Source organism: Haliotis asinina, chromosome 13 (genome assembly GCF_037392515.1).
Source record: "Haliotis asinina isolate JCU_RB_2024 chromosome 13, JCU_Hal_asi_v2, whole genome shotgun sequence".
Taxonomy (NCBI): domain Eukaryota; kingdom Metazoa; phylum Mollusca; class Gastropoda; order Lepetellida; family Haliotidae; genus Haliotis; species Haliotis asinina.
In genome coordinates this window covers 44654325-44675143 of record NC_090292.1, presented here as the reverse complement: position 1 = coordinate 44675143, position 20819 = coordinate 44654325, and the positions used below count along the sequence as shown (strand labels likewise).

Sequence of the window (20819 nt, the reverse complement as noted above, 5' to 3'; positions counted from 1 at the left end):
AATTTATGTATATTCAATGATGGTTCTGACACATATTTACATATTCTCCCTTAGACAGAATGAATTGGAATGGTCAGTCCATAATGATCTTTGTGGTAGTGATAATTTTCCAACTGTACTTACAGCAATTAACCATTCTGTTGATCCGCCTGTAACAAGATGGATTTTTTTCAAAGGCCAATTGGCCATTATTTCAGGCCACCTGCCTTAAGGAACTTAAATCAGACTTTTTCATGGATGTACCTGATCCATTTAAAATGTTCGCGGACAAATTAAAAGATATAGCTGATGAAACTATTCCTAAGTCCTCTGTAAATCCGCACATCCGTAAACCATGGTTTAATGATGAATGCAAACAGGCTAGGAAAAAGAGGAAGAAAGCAGAGAAATATTTTCGCATTCATCCCACTGTTCATAACTTAAATAATGTAAATAACAGTTACGCTAAAGCTCGAAGAACGTTTAAGCACGTTACACGTGATACTTGGAAAAATTTCGTTTCCAAAATAAATTCCCGTAGTCCTATGTCAAGGGTATGGAATATTATCAAAAAAGGCAAGGGTTCCAAATCCAGTAGTATTCAGCATCTCAAAAATGATAATAACATACTAACTGAAAAATCTGATATTGCAAACAAGTTGGGTGAAACTTTGGCTAAACATTCGTCCTCCTCAAATTATCATCCAAAATTCCAGACTTATCAAACACTCCAAGAGAAGAAACCAGTGAATTTTAAATCTGATAATGGTGACGATTATAATGAGGTATTTTCATTACATGAACTTCATACTGCGCAATCACAGGCTCAAGATACTGCAACAGGACCTGATGATATCCACTACCAACTCTTAAAACACTTGCCTGAATCATGTCTAGAAACGTTGCTTGGCATTTTTTTTTTATACCATATTTGGATAATGCAACATTTTTCCCCTTCATGGCGAAAAGCCATAGTTGTTCCTATTTTCAAAACCATGGAGCGAATGGTAAATAATCGCTTAGTTTGGTTTTTGGAAACCAACAATCTGATTACTGATATACAATGTATTTCCGTAAAAAGCGAAGCACAATTGACCACTTGGTTCGTTTAGAATCATTTGTTAAAAATTCTTTCATTAAAAAACAATATGCAATATCAATCTTTTTTTTATCTAAAAAAAAAGCATTTGATACTACATGGAAGCATGGTATTTTGCTTGCCTCAGTTTAGATCTAATTTTTTAAATGACAGACAGTTTCAAGTACGTGTGGTATCAACCCTCTTAGACTACTTTCATCCAGATCAGGGTGTTCCACAAGGCATTATTTTGTCTGTGACTTTATTTAGTATTAATACCAATAGTCTTTCTCAGTTTTTAAGTGATTCAGTAGATGGATCACTGTTTGTGGATGATTTTAATGTTTCTTGTAGAGGTAGAAATGTGCATACAATAGAGAGGCAATTACAAATTTCTCTCAGTAAAATTGAAAAATGGTCACTTGAAAACGGGTTTAGACTTCCTATATCAAAGACGAATTGCTTGCATTTTTGCAGAAAGTATAAACCGCATAAAGATCCAAAAGTATTTCTAAATGCCACCCCCCATCAAAGTAGTAAAGGAGGCCAGATTTTTTAGTCTTATCTTCGACTCACATCTACCTTTTCTACCCCACATTACATCCCTTAAAACTAAATGCCTGAAGGCACTTGATTTGTTAAAAGTTGTTTCCAATTCAAAGCGGCGAGGAGACCAAACTACCCTACTCCACTTATACAGATCTCTCATCGTTCGAAACTTGATGACGGTTCCATCGTTTGTAGTGGATCCTGTAAAAGCAACCTCAAAATACTTGCTTCTGTCCACCAACAAGGTCTAAGACTATGTCCTTGGTCAATTAGAACTTCTCCTATTGACTTACTCAACGACGTATAAAACTCTCCTTCAAGTATATAACAAAACTATATTCTAATGAGGCCAATCCAGCAATTTAACTGTGTTTTTAATCATCTTTATGAGGATTTATACAGTAAAAAGGTCTCCTCTTGTTCCGCCTCTGGAAGTTAGAGTGAAACCTTTTCTGTCTGCTTGCGACATTGAGCTAGCCAATATATCTCTTTCCCGTCTACTTTCGTCTCCTCCTTGGCAGTTAGTTAGACCCAAAGTTGACCTAACACTGACGAGGTTTAAAAAGACAGAAACAAATGAAGTACAATATAAACAAGAATATGATCAATTAAAAAGTAACTATAATACATACAAATCTTTATTTACAGACGGGTAAGAGGATGGTGGTGCAGTGGCTCGTGCCACTCTCATTGGATCCAGAACAATATCTTTCAGATTACCGGATATTACTTCTATTTTCACAGCGGAAGCAAAGGCTATATTAACGGCTCTTAAATATGTTGACAGACATCCTAGACATAAACAGTATATGATCTATTCCGATTCTCTTTATTAACTCCAGGCAAGTAAAAACCTGTCATGTAAACATACACTTTTAATAGAAATAATTGAATTATATAATAATCTTGCTACTGGCCAATAGACATGGTCTTTTGTTGGTTACCAACCCATGTAGGCATTTCTGGCAACACAATGGCTCATGTTACTGCCAGTGCAGGACTCAACAAATCCGTGACTCCACTCCTTATCCCATACTCTAATGGAAGAGCCACCTCCTCGTGGTGGGTGCTGGGTAACGCTAAGAGTTCTTCTCTCGTGTGGACCCGTGACAGAATGTATCCACAGCACCCCATTGCTTGTCGTAAGAGGCGAGCAAATTGGGCAACCTGTTTGCCGTGGGTTGCGTCCCGTGTCGGTGGAGGAAGGGAACCTGGTGGTTGAGGGGAGTTGGGCACTTAAATGCGTTCCATTTGCCCAACACACCACTTCGGCTCCTACTTCACCTACACGGGTGGTTGAATTGTTTTGAAGTTTGGTAATGGCACAATTGGTAATCTGTAAATTTTAGTATTGTGAATTATGATCATATGAACTTTGCCCAGAGTCTTATGTCAGAAGGCGATGGCTCATGGGCCAATCTGGTAGACTAATTATTTATAATTCTTCTACTGGAGTATATCATCCGGGTATCCTTGGTGCTGCAAGCCGGAGACCCGCTTGCTTTAGCATTGTCCTTGTGATAGTCCGTGGTGGGTGGGGAGCTCGGATGATGAACCAAATTAAACTAACCATGGCTTATGACATACCCCCCCCCAAAAAAAAACAAAAAACAAAACAAAACAAAAAAAAACAAAAACAAAAAAACGTCCACTTCAAATTAATCCTGATGATGCTGACCACAGACCGTCTCTATCGATTGAGTATTGGCCACGTTTTCTTGTTATTGAGACTCCCGACAAGACACAATTAAAGCTGAACCCTCTCGCAGTATCTAAGGGTATTCAAGGGATTGCTGGGGACGTAAAGAACATTACACGATTATGTTCGCTGTTAATTGAATGCGGAAAAAGACAACAATCATCCAACCTGATGAACATGAAATCTTTCGTGGGCATTCCGGTCACGGTCTCTCGAGATCGGGATCGATTGTTTGATGATATGTCAGACCTTGATATAGGATCTGAAATGAAGGATCAAGGTGTGCTCTATCTCAAGCGCTTTTCAACTCGCAGAAACAACGAAACCATCAAACCAAATACGTATCTGTGTACTTTTTCATGTCCAAATGCTCCGAAATAAGGCAGGCTACTGTAACATTCCAGCTGATACCTACGTCCCCAACCCGCTCAGATCTTTTAAATGTGATATTGCAAAGACAATTTTATCCGACGTTGTACAAGAGATGGTTCATCAGCCTCGACGTACAGACTATCAATAGGTGAAGTTCGGAAAGACCCAAGACAAAGTCTTAAACCTTGGTGGTGGACAGAATCAAGAAGTTTAAGGTTACTTTTGCAGGCTCCACCAAATACGATGGAGCCATAATCGAGTTTTGAACGGACGAGTGATCGATATAAGTGTAAGTGGGTAGCTTGATCCCCTCCCCACTTTGGCACCCGTGGCGAGCCACCTCCTTGTGGTGGGTGCTGGGTAACGCCAAGAGCTCGCCGACACCCCCGTTGGGGACCCATGGGGATATTTGGTCCACCAACCCGTTTGCCGTGGGTTGCGGCATTGTGTCGGCGGAGGAGGGGATCCTGGTGGTCGAGGGTAATAGGGACCTGTGACCGTGTTCTGTTGCTGGGTTGTCAGTCGAGATTTGAAGAGGTCATTCTACGACGATGTCGTATTAGCCACACTAGATATACTCATGCGTACCTGTTAAAAGGTGAGAATCCTCCATTTTGTATCCCTTGTGATGAGAGAGTCACGGTCAAGCATATCCTGCTTGACTGTGTTGAATTCTCCATCACATGGGATATGTATTTTACAGTTAAAACAATGAAGGATCTTTTTAGCAGCATCAGTTTTCATTTAATTCATGTTTTTTTAAAAGAAATTGATTTTTTGATTGAATTTTGAGCAATATGTTTCTGTAAAAAGATGCATTTCAATAATTGGTAGTTTGTATTCGTAACTAGAATTGTTAGTGGCTGTACCTTCAAAGGGGGTTGAAGTATTGTAAAATTATTGTCCTCCTGAGAGTAAGTCCAAAAACATTGATAGTAAATTTAAACTTTCCACTGTTCTTAGTCGTAGTATATCTGTATTTTGGCTAGATATGTCTAAATTGCTAACAGCTGAGGGGATGATGTAAATCCGACTATGCTCCATGCAGGTAGCAAAGGCACTGTAAGTCCCCATGGTCCCTAGTATGGTGATCTACCTTCAGTTGTTGGCGATCTATAGCCTGATTTTATAGTGTATTGTCCAAATGGTGATGTTGTTTTTAACTTTCCATGCTAGTTTTAATTTCATTCGTGATATTCTAGTTGTTTTACTGTCCTTCGTTGACAGGTTTTATAGTAGACATATAATTGATTTTGATATTAGCTGTTCTCGTCACGATATGGCTGAGATATCGCCGATGTGACGTAAAATATTAACTCACTCACTGACAGTAAAATATTTCTCCCTTGTGATGGCAAAATCAATACTGTCAAGCAAGATATGCTTGACCGTGATTGCTTCATCACAAGGGATACAAAACCTAGGGTCCTCACCTTTAAGTAAATATTCGTGTGTATACCGCGTATGGCCAATACGACATCATCGCATAACGACCTCCTCAAATCTGGACTGACAGCCCAAGTAGGTATAACCAATATATGGTTTCATTTCATGCAATTTATTGATACCCACCTGGGTGTCCCATTTCTTTCGCATCAGATCACGGATGTAAGTTCTAATGGTTGCTTTGTAATCTGAGTATGGAATAAGGAGTGGTGTCTCAGATTTATTGAGTGCTGCCTTAGCAGCAAACTCGGCCTTTGTGTTCCCAGAAATGCCCACGTGGCTGGGTAACCAACAAAAGACGATGTCATACTGGTCAGTAGCAAAATCATTATATAACTCAAGAATTTGTATTAAAAGTGAAATGTATAATGATCTTGCCACTGGCAAATACGGCATCGTCTTTTGTTGCTTACCCAGCCACGTAGGCATTTCAGTGAATTCATTGGCTGACCTTGCTGCCAAGGCAGCACTCAACAAATCTGTAACTCCACTTCGTATCCACCATACTCAGACTATAAAACTATAGACCCATACTACTGTAAGTCCCCATGGTCCCTAGTGTGGTGATCTACCTTCTGTCGTTGGCGATCTATAGCCTGTTTTATACTGTAAAACGATATCAGTTTTAATTATCCACACTACTTGTAATGTAAATTGTGATATTCTAGGTGTTTTACTGTCCTTCGTTGACAGGTTTTATAAAGTACACGTACTCCTTTTCATTCCTGAATGTTCCCGTCACGACATGGCTAAAATACTGCCAATGTGACGTTAGATATCAACATACTCACTCACTCACTCATTAGCAATACGAAGTGTGTATTTTCCAAGTTTTTCCTCAACGACCAAATAATTTCACCATTATTCTTTCTTTGTATATCCGACATTAATTAATTCAATTTTGATATATAGGAAGATAGCACCAAATCGATGAGGGGGATATGGATTGGAGATAACTTAGTGAACAGTACAAGCATTGATACAGTCATTTGCAGGCAGCTTCTGACAGTATCGGCGTACCTGAAGGGAGGTAACTGTAATCTTGAATCATCGACAGTTGAGTGAGTGAAAAAAATGACGAAGAAGGTGCAAGTGTTTGTTCATTCATTGAAGGTTCCAGGTACCGCACATGACACACAAATCGGAGATATACATTTATAGTTACATAACAAACACTTGTAATAGTTTAGTGATAGTAGTTGTACCACCCCAGGGTGGGCTGTGGCCGTTTAAATCTCCCATAATAATACACGATACTACATTACCGAATAATAGCTCTGTTTTTACAGCTGAAGCTAACGCCATATCAACACCCTTAAATATATTCAAAGACACCCTAAACGTAAACAATATATAAACTATTCAGACTCTCTTTCTTGTCTTCAGGCTATTAACAATTATCATGTAAACTTCCACTTTTAATTGACATTATTGAATTGTAAAATAATGTAGCTAATGACCAATACAACATCGTCTTTTGTTGGTTACCCAGCCATGTAGGAATCTCTGGTAACACTTTGGCTGACCTTGCTTTACTAAAGTAGCACTCAACAAATCGGTGACACCACTTCTTATTATCTACAGCGATTACAAAGCCACCTTTAGATCTTATATCCGTGATCTGATGCAGAAGAAGTGGGACACCCAAGTGGGCATAAATAAATTACATGTAGTAAAACCCTATGTTGTGGTTTTATAATCTGAGTATGGAATAAGAGTGAGTGAGTGAGTGAGTTAATATTTAACGTCACATCGGCAATATCTCAGCCATATCGTGACGAGAACATTTAATACTAAAATGAAATATATGTCTATTATAAAATCTGTCAGCGAAGGACAGTAAAACAACTAGGATATCACAGAGTATGGAATAAGAAGTGCTGTCACAAATTTGTTTGGCAGCAAAATCGGCCCTCGTGTTACCTGAAATTCCGACATGGCTGGGTAACCAACAAAAGACGATGTCGTATTGGCCAGTAGTAAGATCATTATACAATTCAATGACTTCAATGAATCAAGTGGATGTTTGCAAGGAATACTTTTAAAAGCCTGCGATGCTTTGAACATATTTAAGAGCTGTTAATATGGCGTTAGCTTCAGCTGTAAAAATAGAGCTGTTACCTGGAATTCAAGAAGTTGTTGTTCTGGATCCAATGATAGTGGCACAAGCTACTACACCACCGTCCTTGGACCCATCTGTAAATAAAGATTTTTAATTGCTATATTTACTTTTTAATTGATTGTATTCCTGTTTATATAGTAAGTCATTTGTTTCTGATTTTTTAAATTTTGCCAGTGTTAGATCAACTTCTGGTCTAACCAACTGCCAAGAAGGAGAAGAAAGAAGATGGAAAGGAGCTATAGTTTCTAGCTCAATGCCAGCAGCAGATATGAAAGATTTCACTCTTACACCCAAAGGCGGAACAAGAGAAGACTTTCTCTTGGATTGATCCTCGTGAAGAGGATTAAATAACAGTTAAATGCAGGATTTGATTCATTAGAATATACTGTAAGGATAATTTTATACGTCGTTGGGTAAGGGATGGCTCATCGGCCGCGACATAGAGACTATCGATGGGAGAGGTTCTAAACGATCCAAGACAGAGTCTTAGCCCTTGGAGTCATAGACGATGGAGTCATAATCAAGTTTCGAACGGATTAGTGATCGATATAGATGAGGGAGGGTAGCTTGAGCCCCTCCCCATTTAGAATTGGAAACGACTTTCAACAAGTCAAGGGCCTTCAAGCATTTAGTTTAAGGTATTTTACATGTGGAAGAAACTTTAAGTGAGATTCATAAATTCGACCCAAGAATTTAGCCTCCTTGACAACCTCGATGGGCGTGCCATCAAGAGACAGTTCAGGGTCCTTATGTGGTTTGTATTTACGGCAGAAATGTATGCAAATAGTTTTCGTTCTAGAGAACACCATTTATTCATCTTGTTTAAACACAGTTGCAGTTGGCGTTCAATAGTATGCATATTTTTACCACGACAAGATATATTAAAATCATCCACAAATAACGAGTCATCTATTGAATCGTTTAAAACTTTTGATAAACTATTTATCTTTATACTAAATAATGTAACAGACAAAATACTGCCTTGTGGAACACCCTGGTCCTGATGGTAAAGATTAGACAGGGTTGTAGCCACTCGAACCTGAAATTGTCTGTCTGCTAAAAACTGAGACATAAAATTAGGTAAATGGCCCCTCAACCCAAAGTCATGCAAATCTTTTAAAATACCATATTTCCATGTTGTTGTTTTCCAGGTCAAAAAGGATTGATACAGCATGCTGGTTATTTACAATGGAATTTTTTAACGAATGATTCCAACCGAACCAAATGGTCAATAGTAATTCTATTTTATCGAAAACCACACTGAATGTTCGTGATAAGATTATTCGTTTCTAAATACGACACAAGTCGATTATTGACCATGCGTTCCATGGTTTTACAAACGCAACTCGTCAATGAAATAGGCCTATAGTTTGATGGATCAGTATGATCCCGGCCAGGCTTAGGTATGGGAACAACAATGGCATTACGCCACGACGGAGGAAACTGTACAGATGTCCAAATATTACCAAAAGTATTTAAAAGTGTTTCAAGACATGAGTTGGGTAAATGTTTTAAAAGCTAATAGTGGATATTATCAGCTCCTGTTGCTGTATCATGAACTTGTGCTAAAGCAGTATCAAGTTCATGTAGTGGAAATACTTCATTATAATCTTCAACATTGTCAGAATTAAAATTAAGCTTCAATTTTTCTTGTTGACTTTTATATTTTCGAAATTGAGGATTATAATTAGATGAAGAATGGGCAGCTAAAGTTTCGCCCAAATTATTTGCAATGTCAGATTTATTGGTTATTATTTTGGAGCCATCTTTCAGATGATGCACACTAGATTTGGAACCTTTACCCTTAATTTTCTGTATCATGTTCCACACCGTCGTCATAGTCACTGTCGCCTATTTTGCTCATAGTCACTCTCACCTAAATGGATGCGCCACCTGTAGCTTTGTTTCCCGGAGGTGAAAACGAGTGATATGAGCTGTACTGAGGTATATCCAATTTATCCTCATTTTTGAGATATGTCTCTTGTAAAGAAAAGGCTGATGGTCCTGTGATAGTAATTGAAGATCATTAAAATTGTTCCTAAGACCCCGACAATTCCATTGTATTATGTTCATAAAATTATTTATGGAAGTTCAACAGTAGAAAGTGAGTGCGCGGAAGCACTACTCCTACACCCTGTGAGTGAAGGAGTGATCTCCATAGCAAGCGGTTCAAATACATTTTGATCCGACACTGGCTCTTCTATATGTTGAAGAGACCTAGTCTTCTTTTTTAACTTTTTCCTTTCTTTACTCGTTACTTGAGCAACACCCTGAATAGCTGGAGATGATACAGTCGCAGGTAGTTTTTCTGTCTGTGACTCTTCAGTCAGGGATGCTGAGGAGCGCTGACATGTTTGTGACGTCTGGGTTGTGCCATCCAACGTTATCTGAGCTTCACTGACCCAAGATATCACAGTTTGACAAGAAACTGAAGAAGTGACAACAGAAGTTGGTGTAGGAGAAGAAACAGTAGCTGAATAAGTTATGCTGGTATTTGGGCTTGTTGGAGCAGGAACTAATCTCTTAGCTTCAAAGTATGAAATATAATGTGTACATTTCAGTTTGTGGACTTTACTTTAAAACTCGAATTTTGGGCAGGACTTAGATGACGCCAGATGCTGAACACTGCAGTTTGCACACTTTATGGCATTGATACATTCGGTAGTAGTATACCAGGCTCAACCAGGACCACTCAGGATAAGCCCCCTGTGACGTCAAAGGTGAACCGGAAATAACGTCATGACCGGAATTAATGACGTCATCACCGGAAGTGCCTTGAATTCTGGGTAAGAGGAAGTGACGTCATAACCGGATGTGTGGGAAAACTGGGAATTATTGCGAAACAGTAATAGTGACAGACAATGAAATTACACACGCCTCTTTACGTATATATTTTAATGGGTGTTGGGACAAATGTGTATGTGTATCATTGGGACATGTGTATCATTGGGTGTATTAGTGTATCAGAGTTCCTCATTGGTAAACGAAACTAGTATTCGTATATGAAAAAATGCATTTGTTTCCATTGTGATGTTTATTGACGTGTTTGTTGTGGTAGTGGTTTTACACTTAGCAATTCACGAACGAAACAAACAAGCACAAAATACGTGGTATAAACACAAATCGTCATGTGTTCATGTTTTCTTTCTTTATATTTGGTTGGTCCTTATAAGGACCTTGGTATAGAAACGTACATTGGAGTTAAACGCTTCTAAATACCATCTTCATATAGGAACAGTTCGGGGAATATCGTCTATGTTCTGTGACGGGATTGTCTGTACTTTTCCAACGATACAATTTAACGCCGCAATGAAAGCACTGTACCCGATCGTTAGTTCCGGAGTAGAAGAATCCACTCATTGCCAGATCCATGGGAGTTTGCTTCATCTGTGTAGGCCATCGAATAAAAGTATCCAGACGATCTTGCATGTACTTCATACGAGGTATGGCTGGTACATCCAACGCGTCACATTGCAGTCACAGGAATCAATGCCAGAGTCGTAGTTGGTATCCGTACTTGACATCCTTTCAGCGCTCCAGTCACACTGAGAATGACGGTTTCAGTCAAAAATGTCAACAAAACGCGTCAACGTCGTTAACCAATCAGCGAGCAGCCAACCTGCAATGGTCGTTGTAGGCGTGTCCGTGGACCAGTTAATCCTTAATACTACTCAGGGATTAATCTCCAACGGTTGTCGCCATCTAACGGTGAATAAAGTTATCTTTTAAAAAAAATACAAACATGGGTAAAACACCCAGTATCTGAAACAAACCGCTCATCCAAGTGAAGATAATCCGTGCTTTATCAATGGGAGATTAAGATAACTGCACCACGCTTCGTAAATCTTAAGCCGAGTACTACTGAGATTATAATCCCACATCAGGGATCCCGCTCAGTATCTTATCAGTGGAAGATTAAGATAACTGCACCACGCTTCGTTAATCTTAAGCCGAGTACTACTCAGATTATAATCCCACATCGGGGATCCCGCTCAGTATCTTATCCGTGGAAGATTAAGATAACTGCACCACGCTTCGTTAATCTTAAGCCGAGTACTACTCAGATTATAATTACACATCTGTTACTCCTGTGAAACGTTTTATCAAGAAACAGGAATCAAATGTTATAAAAACCAACACTTATCTGCTTACGTTTGGTCTGACTAATCTTCCAAAATTAATTAGAGCCGGTTATTGCAATATTGGAGTGGAGATATATGTCCCATATCCACTCCGGTGTTACAACTGCCAGAAGTTTGGACATGGTGCGAGGTCCTGCACTGGTGAGTCAGTGTGCTCACGCTGTGGTGGTACTCGTGAGAGTACCGAAAGTAGTATACCAGGCTCAACCAGGACCACTCGAGATAAGCCCCCTGTGAACCGGAAGTGACGTCGTGACCGGAAGCAATGCCATCATCACCGGAAGTGCCTTGAATTCTGGGTAAGAGGAAGTGACGTCATAACCGGAAATGACGATGTGTTTTGGAATTCTGGGAATTATTGCGAAATAGTAATAGAGACAGACAATGAAATTACACACGCCTCTTTACGTAATCCGACATCGGGGATCCCGCTCAGTATCTTATCAGTGGAAGATTAAGGTAACTGCACCACACTTCGTAAATCTTAAACCGAGTACTACTCAGATTATAATCACACATCTGGGTCCTCTCGCAGTATCTTCAGTGGATTAAGATACACGTATCGCCTTTAAACAAAGGTCACCTAAAATTATGTTGATTACTACTCGGTGTATGCCACATTCATAGTAGTGTTTTGGTTAGACAACAATCGTAATACGCTATCAACACATTACAAGGTCTTTGAAATTGAAGCAGCAAGTGAAAATAGGAAAAACAATGTGTTCCATTCATATATTTTATTTTACTTTGAAACAGTGGTACGTCGTGCCATCTTCTCCATGTTCAAATAATGAAACATGTTGCCACCCACACACCAGCGTTGAGGTGTGGCACGTCCGATTTCAGTGTGGGAAAATATTGTTGTTAGGGTTTTTTGTTTTGTCCTCGAAACACTTTATGAGAGTTTATCACAGTAGTGTACTGGTTAATTTTTCCAACCATATGGAAGGGTTTCCAGTGGCGACCCATCTTCGTTGTACAGCACACGTCTCTTTGTATAGACCATCCTGTATTTCTTGGCTGTTTTCACAGACATCAGCCGATTGTTCTGATTAAAACCCAGACGTACGATATGGTTAGGGTAGTCCACACTTATTGAGTGGGTCTGTCTTTCGCATATGAGTGCTTTGACACTATCAAAGTTCATATGTTGACTTGCACGATAGTTGAGTGTGAAGCCCCTAACCTTACACACTGTCCGTATGCCGTCTTTTGTAGGGTATGCCAATTTGTAGGCATAGTTCTTTGGGCCACCTGACACGAAAGTTGATATGGTGTTGCCATCCAGTTCATCTGTCAGGTCTCCCAAAGTATCTCCTAAAGACGGGTTCCAAACACCAGGCTTGTGGACGTAAATGATGCTGTCCGTGTCGAAGTACAGCACCCTCCGTTCAAGCGACGACAGGTAGCTGTGAAAACAACAAAAAGAAATGTACATATATTGTAAACACTCTTATGATGTTTTCACATAATGTCTCAATTATTCCACATTGAAATTGATAACTTTATTTTTAATGTAATAGTTTACCTGTATAATTTGAGCCGTGCTTGTGCTGTAACCCAGGCGGCGATTACGACATAGGAGGCAGGATTAGTAGAATGGAAATCCTTCCTCGGTTCAGTGGACAAGAACAGCATGTTTTCGTTGACGATGAGGACATCTTTGACTTCATGCCGCTCGTCTCTCAACATGGCAAAGAATGCGGAAGGTTCTGTTACATAACTGGCTTTTCCAAACCCTAATCTCTGCCCAAACTTGCCCCAGTGATTATTAAGACAGCCTTTAGCCAATGTCCGCAGCCCGGGATTTTTCCTGATTTTTGTTTCATCGAGTCTAACCCCCTCTTTCTCGTAAATCTGCTGAACATAATTTTGTGGATCGGGACATCCTTCGGGCAGGCCGCTGGCTTCTTGTTTTATTTTGAAAAAGTTATCCACATATTTTGCAAATAAACCTCCTTGGTGGGTATTTCTGCAATGTTGGGAAAATCTTTCAAAATGCCACGCTTCGAATATGTGGAGAACCCTGTATCCATACTCGCGTACAGCTGTCTGCACCTCAGTGGTTGTGTATGTCCCCACCCATGCACGTTCCTCATCCGTATGTTGACAGTCCCCATCCAGCTGGCCCTCTGAACATGTTCTGCATAGAGGGAACATAAGTTTCCCCCCAGCTCTGTATGGCAATAAGGGATGGTACAGCTTTGTGGGAGGAAGGATACGGCACTGGATGAGTCCTTCTAGCTGATTCAACTGTGACACGGGAGGATGATCTACAACCGAAGGGTGACCCAGCGGGAATTTTCCGTACTTGCAAATGTAAGGATACAGGGAACACACATCTATGTATTTGATTTCTTCATCTTCTTGGGCAGACTAATGTAGTTTTGTGGCATCTGTTCTTCCCCCAAAGAAGGCGTCACGAGGGTCTAAGGGATTAGGCATGCATTCGAAGCTGACAATGAATTCTTTCAATTCCGGATGTGCTTTCTGACTGTCTTTGAATTCACATTCCCATATCTGAACAATTGTCTCCACGTCTTTATGCTGTCTAAGTATAGCAAGACGATAGAGGGTTTTTCGGTAAAGCTCTCTCATGGTTGTACCCAGGGAAGGATGTGCTTCACACCGAGCAGCCTTGTAACACTTCGTACAACCATGCCAGGAACAGCCCATGAATTCAAAGACAGTCTTGCTTTCCCTGTCGTATCCATCAACGCTGTACCGGGATCCATCCAAACACTGGAACGTAGCTTCCCCTCCATTGCGTGCATGCTCTATTTTGAGATTTGGGTCTTGATGCATTAACCATCTTAACCACTGGAGACACTGTATCGAGTAGCGTCTCTCCGGTTTGTATCCATGAGGTGGTATGATGGCAATGGTTTCAGGCTCCAGGTAGTTTTTCCACAACACGAGCATACACGCCATAGGCAGGGTTGTTGCATCTAGAAAAGGATCCACGTTGTTTTGGCTGATGAATACGTCACGGAAAGCAGCACATCCTCTCCTCAGAATATCGACATCACTTTGGCAGTAAGACAGTATGTCCTCAGACATGGTGAATACAGCATTTGCAGACTTTTTCTCATTGTACCATTTGATGAAAGTTTCACGTTCACCTGAGGACATACTGTCAGGACCATAGGTGTCCATGGGAGGGTAGGCTCCTACGTAATTATTGTTGACTTTCGTATTGAAGAAATGAGGGAAGTACCCTTTTGACAGCTCAGACAGTCAAAAGGTTTTCGGAAATGATTTCAACGGCATGTTGAGGAAATTCAAAGAATCTTTGAAGGTCAATCGTCCCACTTTCATCATCAGAATCTGCTGGCCCCTGAGTACAATGTTTGGAGCAACCACCAAGTGCTTGTTAAAGTATTGTAGCAGCAGATGCCCATCATATCCACGATAATTGTGGGCTATGACCAACACTTCATCTTTGTCTTCCTCACCAGCTTGGTCTTCCTGTATAGCCGAATTAGGGACATCCCTCTTTCTCTTCTTGTTTGGTTTCTTGTCAACAAGGGATAAAAGCCACCCTTCCATTTCCTCCAAGTGTTGTCTCCTCTGAAGACTAGTGATCTAGAAGGCCCTACATCTTCCTTTCTCCAAGGACATCGAACACACGTCCCCAATCGACGTGTCGATGTGTCCCAATTACACCTACCACATCCAAGATGCACTATACACAAGTTTGGTATATGAACACCCGTCTCCTGCTGACATTCAAAGTCATAAAATATAAACTTTTGTTCATCATATTTTGAGACGGTGTCTTGGTCCTCCACTATGGGTGTGACATAGCACAGGTGTTTCTGGGTAAGGGGCTCCTTACAGTTCTTACATAGTCGTTGTTCCGAACATGTATGGTTGAAGGTATTGTCCTCCTGATGGCAGTTGGAACAACGATGTAAGGATTGGCACGTGCTAGTCAACATACCAGCTTTGTTCGGATGCATCTCTTTGTGGCGCTGGTAACAATAGGAAGTGGGAAACCACCTCTTGCAGTCCAGGCATGGAATGCCTTCATCTTCATCTTTGCCACAATAGCCAGGGCGCCTACATTGGTGGCATCTAAATTCCCTGGTACAGCGATGGTCTTCTTTGTTGTTAAGTCCAATCTCGCAATCTTCACAATATTCGCTGTACCCGGTGAAAGCTGTCATCGATGTAATCACATCATAGTGGCTATTGTGGTGGTAAAGATGAATGACCTTAGAGGGGTTTACCACTTCACTCTTGTACAATAGCTTGTTGTAGACATCTTGGGAATACACCTTGAGCTGATATTCCGGTGCCAGGTATTCGCTAAAAACAACCCAAGTTTCTCGACCCAAGCATGGCCCAGGCTCAATGCCGATTCCTCTGAACATTTTAACTGCCTCTGCTTTTTGAACATCAGCCCTGTTTGTTCTTGTCAGGGCAGTTCTCCTCGCATCCCATGCTTTGCAGTTGGGCTCGAGTCGTCGAAATGGTGTAGGTTTATTTGCATAGTGTAGTCCTACAACCACTGCTCGGGCGAAGCACAAGTCGTCATAGTTCTTTATCCTAATTATGCATTGCTTCTTCTCCAAAAATGTAGCCAGGTTCTTGGGACTGTGTTTGGAGCGGTGTCCTTCACCAATGCGATCCAGGTCCTCTACATGGAGGAACTCAATGTCCATGGCAGCATCAATATTGCATTGTCGTTGCTTTGGTGTACTTTTTCTACCATGGCCATGATATCCTCTCCATGCAATTCATGCAGCCGACGAAAGGGTATTCTAATGGGAACATTTAACCCCGGATGATTCAAGGCAAGACCTATCATATCATTGTCTTGACCATTCACATCTAGTCTCAGGTTTTGTATGATAGCATCGAACTGTTCTCTAAGGACCTGAGGTAGTTCTTCGAGTCTCTGTTGTTGCAGCCACGCAGGATTAAATTGCACGTTAAAATTTACAGCATTTGCTCTGAATCGTCGAGCTCTTTGCCTGGTCACCCGTCTCATGAAATAGGCTGGAACAACGGCTGCTCCTTGCTGTTCTGGCTGCCGGTCCATACCATTCAGGTGGCTGGCTAAAGCAAGGTCCTCCTCGGTCTCTTCCAAATGCTCAAGCAGAGACATGTCATCGTCAAGTTCCTGCTCTACTTCGTCCAAATGTTGCAGCATGGATAGCTCGTCCTCAACTTCCGCTGTATGACTGGCTAACAGTTCATCTTCTTCCTGTTCAAGCCGTTGTTCAACTTCCTCAAGGTGGTCAGCAAGGAGTTGGGATTCTCCGTCTTCATGCATCGATGCCATACCTCCACGCTTTAAAACAAAGATACGGCAACATTAAGTCTGATATGCTCTGGAAAGACAGTTGTATTTATATAGGTGTACAGTGTCACGTGACACTTTAAACATGTTACAACTTGTTCAGACAGATAACACCCTACTTGGAATGTGTTTACATATAGGTCATAATATAAAACAAAGTTTCGTTAAATGGAAATAAAACTGAATCAGTTGTCAAACAGCATCCGTAAAACAAACACTTTATAACTTGACTACATTATATTTTTGGAAGCAAAGATTCTTCGTGTGTGTGTGTGTGTGTGTGTGTGTGTGTGTGTGTGTGTGTGGTTTCTAATCCTCTTATCATGAGTGACACGATCGTTACTAAGCGGATAAGTCGGATATATGATACTGCTCATCGTATCTGAGCGTTCAGAGTAGTATTAACTGTCTCTATCTTATCGTCTTTGGATCGTTTGCATGTTTAAGACTACGTGTCTGTACATGAAGCCTGCTCACCAATGAGGGGTATAAATGTAACTGTCCACTGCACCTAATTATCAACTTCACAATGGCAGACAGTGCAGCAATATTCTCAAGGGATGATCAACGATGTCAGCTGGCGTCTTTGTCGTGGCAAAGTTCTGGAATGGTGAGATGAAAATACACATCAGGGAATATGAACAAGGGAGAGGAAGATGGTTTCCTACGAAACGAGGAATCGCATTGACGTTACAACGCTGGTTGGAGCTTGTTTCAAACAAAAGTAGGATAGAAGAGGCAATGGAGAGAGGAAATGTTTATGCAGAAATGGATAGTGCATACCCCTGATTGGACATACGCAAATGGTACTGGTGTGGAAAGGAGAATACCATCAAGCCACATAAACACCCAGGGATCAAGTTGAATGTTGATCAGCTGAAGCAGCTTCTAAATTGCTTTATCGCAATCCCGGACTTTGTCTCTGAACTTTCGAACGTTGTGTCCTGCTACATGAATCAGGATCACATGAACCAATTTGGTTATTTTATGTGTTCAGAATGTAACCCAAACGGGTTGTCCGTGTGGGACTCAACTCATATGTAACCTACACTTGTTTAAAGTATGTATTAAACCTGCTTAATTTTATTCCATGAGTGTTATTTTCTTGTTCTTTAAAAGGTGTATATATAGCGCATTTAAACATTAGTAGGTTAAGGATTGGTCATGGCTGGTCATACGATTGTTCCCTGGGCTACTATTATGCTCACGCATCCATTTCGACTACTCGTTAGTGGATGCAGTGGAGCCGGTAAAACCACTTTTTGTATATAACTTATAGCAAAGTTTGGATGGGGAATTCCCTTTATGCTTTAAACCGGACGTCATAGTGTGGGTATTCAGCGAACATCAACCTCTGTATGATGAAATATCGAATGTTTGCGTAAGTCACGCTGTTGCTATATATTTCGTACATAGTGTGGTAGAAGCGGAGGGGTACATTCAGAAATACAGCTGGCTGGTCGTGGATGATTTCCTAGGTGATATTACGTCTGAGGAGGAATTAGAACTACTCAGGTGGTTTGTAAAAAAGTCGAGTCACAGGAACGTGGCGCTCATATACTTACAACAGGATTTATTTAATAAAACGCGTTACCATAGATCAATTAGTTTAAATTGTACACATATGGTTATTTACAAGAACCCTAGAGACAGTTCTCAGATAGAAACACTAGCACGTCAAGTATTTCCAACAAAGCTACCATTTATTCGAGATGCCTATTATAAAGCAACAAGAAAACCATATACATATATTCTTTTAGATCTGACTGCCACTGTGCCAGATGAATTAAGAGTGGGAAGTAACATATTTGACGGATCGTGTGATATGTACCTCCCCCTATAAATACGGTTACAAACTATTTGTACCAATCACACATGTCTGACTGTGAACAAGCGAACATGTCGTGGCTTGCCGCGCGTAAAAAGATGAGTTGCTGTAATGACAGTAGTTCCGACACGGACGATAGCAGCTATAGTGATGATAGCAGCACAAGCGATTATACGTCTTCCAGTTCCGAAAGTGAAATGAGTAGTAGCGAAACTGACCTTAGTGAGGAGGAAATAAGCTGTAATGATAGCAATGGATACCATGATTCAAAAGCATTTGACCACGTGATAAATAAGAATACTGTTAAAGTATATAATACAGATCGCGCCAATGCACCACGCAGACTTAAGTTAGCCATTCCACCGGTCAAACCTTGGGAATCATCATGAATAAAAGCAAGGTTCAGAAGAATGCAGATATTTTGCATTATATGTGCAGAACAAATCCGCGAGTGAGGAATAGCATAGTTAGACAGCTACCCAAAGAGGTTATAGATGCCCTGAGTGAAGTTGCCGTCAATATATTTAAGGGTAATCTCCCGATGACTGTCAGTCAGAGAGAAAAGCTGCTGAAGTACAGATCAAAATTGCACCGACTGAGGCGTAAGTCCGTAACGATTAAAGAGAAAAAACGAATACAAAAAGGTGGGTTTATCGGGGCCTTAGCTTCCGTGTTAGCGCCCCTCGCAATTAAGGTCCTTACGGGCATTGTGTCATGATGTCCAAGGACTTTTCTAAACGCATGATATTAATTCCTTATACGTTATACGATCGCTTGACTCAAACAACTGACAACAGTGTGCTGAACAAGAACGCTTTGTTAACCCAAACTAGAAAAAATAATTTAAACAATATTCAGGATGTTTTGGAAGAGCACGAGAACCCTCATGACCGTGTACAAAAGTATAATGAATTGCTTGAAAGAGCATTGAACATGCAACATGCAGCCAGAGAACGGGAAAATGGTCCAGGGATACTTCCGCCTGTGCACGAAGCATCTACACAAAACGGTCATTTGGACTTTAATGTGGTAACCGACACATTACAGGGTTTACCTAAATCCTTTAAACACACTGCCTTAACTATACTGAGCCGAATTACAAAACATCCTCGCTTAGGGTGGGACCGACTAGGTAGATTAACAGTAGATACCCAACCGTTAGAAGGTCACAGTATTGTCGATATAGTTCGTGATTTATCCAGGAGAAAGACAGCAGCTTCTCCGCCTCCCGGGTGGAACACTGTTCTAAACTTACTTAATTAACCCTCTGATCCTTTTTCGGGGCCTCTTAGGCCCGGCATGACATTTAAAAGGTGATTCTGAGTTTACCTTTGGATGTTTTTTCACATGCTTTTATGACTTTTTTTCTAATTGTATTTTATACATATTCTCTAAATTTCTTCCAAAAACTTTGCATTTTCATAATTATTAGAGCGATTTTTAAAAAAAGGTCACACTAACTGTCAAGCGGGCTTGTCAGGCCCAGTGCCTTGGCTGATTTGTAACTCTTTATACTGATATCACATGAAGTGAGGACTTTGCTGCAGGGACTGGCATCTTTCCCAGCAGTGACGTGCAACACATTCATGTCACTTTTTTGTGCAGAACCATTTAAAACATAATTCCTACATGTGGCTTTGTTGAAATGGCTGGCTGTTCACGGCGTATCCTCGACGTTGACGCGTCTGAAAGTGATTCAGGAGATAGTTTGTATTTGCCATCACGTGATGAAGATTCTGAATCCTCTGATACAGGAGAGTCTGACACTGACAGTAGTGCTGCTGCTGAAAATTCCATCAAATACGCTGGTAAAGATGGGAGTGTGTGGTATAGTCAACCGATTACTCAACGTCGTGCACCTGCCCATAATGTTATTCGCGGTCCTTTGAAGAAAGTGATACACACGGACCACATATCGACCGAATCTCATATGTTTCAGGCCTACATTAGTACGGAAATTATAGACATCATTGTCAAATACACAAATGCAGAGGGGCAGAAGAGAAATGATGAGCGGGGTAAAGAAGCATCTGAGTGGCTGAATACAGATAGGGATGAGATATTTGCACTGATTGACATACTTTTAGCTTGTGGTCATTTGAAGCAAAATATGGTGGATGTTGATACTTTGTGGAGCACATGGGCCACCTATCATAAGATGCACAATGAGTAAAACAAGATTCAGAGACCTTCTTGCTGATCTGAGATTTGATGATAAATGTTCACGTTCCCAAAGGCGTGCTAAGGACAAATTTGCACCAATACGTGACATCTGGACAAAGTTTGAGTTGTCCCT

General features: G+C 40.7%; 1 pseudogene; it reads left to right on the top strand.

The window, feature by feature from the left end:
* The first annotated feature begins 17224 nt into the window (after positions 1–17224).
* LOC137259261 (uncharacterized) lies at positions 17225–17739 on the top strand (annotated as a pseudogene).
* The last annotated feature ends 3080 nt before the right edge of the window (positions 17740–20819 follow it).